We start from the raw sequence: 5,133 nt of genomic DNA, 5'->3' as shown, positions 1-5,133 counted from the left end.
TCTTTGAAAGATTCAATATTTATACATTTAAAAGGTCTAGTGACTTAAAAGGTACATTGATTGAGGTATTTTCATTCGAATATTCAATCTTTACTCATTAAAACACTTTTCGTGACTTCAAACGGAACATGAATAAGCTTAATTAAAAACTCTTCGTGGCGACGATGGTGAGTGAGTCGCTAACCGACGTCCCTAACAGCGAGCCGTCTCAAGGAATTACCGATTCACTCCCCGATTTGAACCTTCAACGCATTGAGGACGTCTCGATCGCCACCGTCGTCGAGGAGTATGTGTGTGTGTGGGTGGTTGTGTACGGTCTCGTCGTTTTCGTAGAGGGATTTTGCCTCTAATTGGTGAGTTGTGGTGGTGCTTCTGATGAGAGAGACAGAGAGGGTTTGGTGGTGGTTGGTATAATGGAGGAGAGAATCAGAGAAGGTATGGTCTGGTTAGAGAGAGGGTATGGTGGGTTATAGAGAGGGTTATTTTGGTCCTTCCAAATTTAGTTTACAGGGTTATATTTGTGATTTATAATTTTTTTATGTTTGTTGACTAAGTCAAAGGTTAAAATGGTCATTTTCTTCGGGTAGAAGGGGTGTGTGTGATGACTTTTGAAATCTCAGGGGGTGTCAATGTAAACTAGTGCATTGACCAACGTTGACCCAAACCTGAAGGGATGTGAGTGCAATTTACCCTTGTTTTTATAAAGAATGACTCCAAAAAAAAAAATGGTAAAAAAAAAAATGAATACTCATTTACATTTCAATTCATGTACATTTTAAAGCGTACTCACAGTGATGCCCTTAAAGGAATTTCTACGGATAGACCAATAGGTTTTAGATCTCCGTCCAAGAATCCATTATTCCCATCACCGTCTTGTAGAAACCCGTATTCTAGCTCATTGGTCTCGGGCCGACTTGTCCTGTATTTTGGTAATGGAGACCGGACCCAGAAAAATGTTGATTGGACTGTATATAAACCCCTCGTTTTGATTCTCACTGAAACAACTTGGACCCCTCTCCCTCTCAAAGTGAGAGCTTATTAGAGTTTGAAGTTTGTATTTCTGCTAATTGTCATCGTCTCTTTGGTAAGCAGTCAATCTCATCTCGTCGGTTTTATTTGATTCTCTCTGTTTTCTATTGTTCACTTTGTTCCGTCTTCTACTCGAACTTACTTTGTATCACAGTTTCCAATTTCCTTTTGACACTTGGGGTTTTTAGTAATGCAATATCAGTGAGTGCTGATTCTTGGACCCCTAGGTTGGTGGTGTACGAGAATGACAAATTAGATACTTTAGGTTTAATTTTTTGTCAAGTTTGATGGGATTATTAGCACCATATTCAATTAGTTAATCTGAATGGTGTCGTATGGTGTTTTTTATATTGGTATTCCGCTTCTGAATATATGAGAATGAATGGCAAATGCAAAACTGTTCTGTTCCAAAATTTCTGTGAAATGAGAACTTCAGGTGTTGGAATGTGAAAATACCCATTCATGTATTTTGAGAAATGCATAATCTTGAATGAATGAACTCCTGCATCTGCTTAACGGCAATGGTCTCCCCGATAACTTGTTCAGGTTTGAAATTACCCAATTGGTTTTTAAGGATCAAAGAGTCATCATATAATGGGAAATGGCAAGAGGTGTTTTCCCACTACAATGGAATGATGAAAGCAGGAGTTCAACTGACAGGCCCTTCATTGTTCCCTCCCATTCTTAAAGCATGTTTACTATTGTCCTGTAGACATGGATTGTCAATTCATGCTTGGTTGGTGAAAAGGGGATTCGAATCATTCACTTCTATTGGAAATTCTATCATAGACTTTTATGTGAATGTGAAGCCTCGGATTACGCACTGCGTCTTTTCGGTTACATGAGGAACAGAGATCTGTTTCATGGAATATAATCATTCATGGGCACCTGGACCGGGGTGCTTTTGAGGAAGGATTATGGTTGTTTATGCAAGGTAGGGTTGCCGGATTCGAACCAAACACTGCCACTTTAGTGCTTGTAATTCAAGCATGTCGTAGTCTTAGAGCTACCCATGAAGGACCGAAAATACATGGTTATATTGTTCAAAATGGGTTTTGGGCTATTACTTCAGTTCAGAATTCCCTTTTAAGTATGTATGCTGACATTGAAATGGAATTCGCATGGAAATTGTTTGATGAGATGTATGACAGAGATATGATTTCTTGGAGTGTGATGATCGGAGGTTATGTGTAGAGTGAGGAAGATGAAAATGCTTTCTGGTTATTCAGAGAGATGGTATGCAACTATGGAGCTGAAATTGATGCACAAACAATCGTAATTGTACTTAAGGCCACCAATAATTTAGGGGATATTAGTATCGGAAGATTAGTCCATGGATTTGTGATTCGAAAAGGTTTCCATAATGATCTGTTTGTTGGGAACTCTTTAGTTGATTTGTATTTTAAGTGCAACGACGCTGAAGCTGCCTTTCAAGCTTTCAGTGGGATGCCAGCAATGAGAGGCATTTAGAAGCTCTAATGATATTTGCTTCAATGCGGAAGGAGGGTTTTGAGGCTGATGCAGTGACTCTAGTGAGCCTTCTTCAAACATGCAAGCATTTTATAGATACATCTCAGTGCAAGTCCATCCATGCCACAGTAATTCGGTGGGGATACGAACTAAATGAGTTGGTGATGAATTCCTTAATTGATGCTTATGCAAAGTGCAACATCATTATGCTTGCATGGAAGTTATTCAATTGAATGAAGACAAGGGATATCGTTACATGGAGTACAATGATAGCGGGGTTTGCCTATTGTGGCATGCCTGATGAAGTTATTGTAGTGTTTCAACAAATGTACTGGGTACATGAGAAGCCCAACACGGTTACTATGTTAAATCTTCTTGAGGCATGTTCTGTTTCTGCTGAACTAAAAAGATCGAAATGGTCTCATGGCGTTGCAATTTGAAGAGGCTTGGCAGCAGAGGTAGCAGTTGGAACTGCAATTCTAGACATGTACTCCAAGTGTGGGGCAGTAGAAGCCTCAAGAAAGGCTTTTGACCAAATTCCTAATAAAAACATTGTCTCGTGGAGAGCCATGATTTCTGCGTTTGGTATGAATGGGTTTGCACGCGATGCCCTTGCTTTGCTTGCTGAAATGAAAAGTCATGGTCTGAAGCCAAACTCAGTAACAATGATTTCAGTCTTATTTGCATGTGGTCATGGTGGGTTGGTGGAGGAGGGCCTCTTTTTTTTTGAAGGGTTGGTTTAAGATCATGGGACGAAATTGGGATTAGAACATTACTCGTGCATGGTGGACTTGTTCGGACGGGCCGAAAAACTTGATATAGCAATGGATTTTATCAAAAAAATTCCTGAAAGATTGAAGCTAGGTGCACTCTTGAGTGCTTGTAGAAGTCATGGGAACAGTGAGCTTGGTGCAGGAGCTGTTTCTCGTGTTCTTGAACTGGAGCCATTAAACTCGGCAGGGTATTTACTTGCATCGGGCATGTATGCTGCTGTAGGACTATGGAATGATGCTGCGAGGATGAGATGGTTGGTGAAGGAGAGAGGGGTAGGGGTGGTGGCTGGTTGCAGCCTGGTGAATGTTGATAACATGGCATGTAAATTTGTTGCAGGTGATAAATGTCATCCATTGCATGAAGACATTTGCCTTACTGTTGAGCTGCTGCATTCGTGTATGAAGTTGGATGAGAGGGACATTGAGGCTGTTTTTGAATGGTAGATATATTGTCAGCATTGTGGTTCAATTTTTTGCATGTCCCTCCTTGGTTAAGATTGGCAATACCATCCCTGCTGCTTGCATGATCTGAGTACCTGAGGTTTGACTTTGCTTGAAAAGTTTGATCACACCTCCTTATGGCTTTGTGGTAATTTTTGGTGCATTCCTTGAAGTTTAGTAATATTGTTGTATTCTCTCTCCACTTGGCATTTCAGAGGGAGTAAAATTATGCCCGTATCTGTCTCTTAAAAACATCCAAAGAGAAACAGCAAGTGTAGTACAGAGAGATTCATATGGGGATTTGCTTTGCTTCTCTTTATTGTAACCAAAGCCCCAACACTACTGGCAATTTAAGTTCAGGTACCCCAAGAATCAGATTTCATTATTTATTTTATTTTTTCTGATCTGAGTAGTGTCGGCAATTTAAGATTGGCAACACTATTGGTAATTTTGTGATGAATGCTCAAATGTGACGCATTTTAGCACCTAAGTTAGGGTATTTTAGTCCATTCATCTATCTTTATTTTTCCGTTTTAATACTTATTTGTGTTTTTGTCTATTTCATGTCAATAAAGTTCAAACGGGCTAATTTCAATCCATTAAGGCCTTTTTGGAGTCAAACTAAGTCTTGGTGAGAAGTTGGAGCAAAAGGAGGCTGATGCTGAAAACTGCCTAATTGGATCGATCGAATCATACCTCTGATCAATCGAACCTTGATCGATCACACCATATCTCTGATCGATCACACTGTTGGTTGGATTGATTGAACTGTTCGCAGAAGTTATAAAAAAGTAGATCTAAAGCTCATTTGAAACCAACTCGGGCTGTGCTTGAAAGGAGAGATCCTAGGGCCGAGTTCTCACATTTTTGGGCTCTAAAAGCCTTGTATATAAGAGGGATTGAACCATTTTTGTAGAGATATTCATATTTTACATGTTAATTTCTATATTTTCATTAGTTTTCTCACTCTAGAAAGTTAGAGATTAGGGTTAGAAGAAAAGAGGGAAGTGGAGACACACCTCAAGAACACATCTCTAGATCCACATACTCTCTATCTCTTGAGCTTCAAAGAAGAAGATGGAGCCATGTTTGGAGCTTGCTCTTAAGGGTTTCATGATCACATCCACCTCCTCCAAGATTGGCTAGATCTACACTTAGGGCTTGGATGAGCCCTAAGTCTTGTGTAATCTAAATCCTTGTATTTTCATTTTTGGGGATTTATATATATTGTTGTGATTAGTGGTTAGCCTTGTGATTATTGATTTAATTCTTCCTTATGATTCTCTATTTTAATTTCATGTTGTCTTATGTGTGATTATTTAGGAATTAATCTCTATACTAGATTCTCTATGTTGGTTGCATGTCTATGTGTGATTAATTAAGGATTTAGTGATGGCTAAGCATGGTTTTCATTGAATGG

At 39.3% G+C, this 5,133-nt stretch overlaps 1 pseudogene; it reads left to right on the top strand.

The window, feature by feature from the left end:
• The first annotated feature begins 686 nt into the window (after positions 1-686).
• LOC132298858 (pentatricopeptide repeat-containing protein At2g17210-like) lies at positions 687-4,926 on the top strand (annotated as a pseudogene).
• Positions 4,927-5,133: the final 207 nt, after the last annotated feature.

Source organism: Cornus florida, unplaced genomic scaffold (genome assembly GCF_030987335.1).
Source record: "Cornus florida cultivar Cherokee Brave unplaced genomic scaffold, ASM3098733v1 CherokeeBrave_3.0.0_Hap2_Chr03, whole genome shotgun sequence".
Taxonomy (NCBI): Eukaryota; Viridiplantae; Streptophyta; class Magnoliopsida; order Cornales; family Cornaceae; genus Cornus; species Cornus florida.
This window is presented reverse-complemented; position numbering and strand designations above follow the sequence as displayed.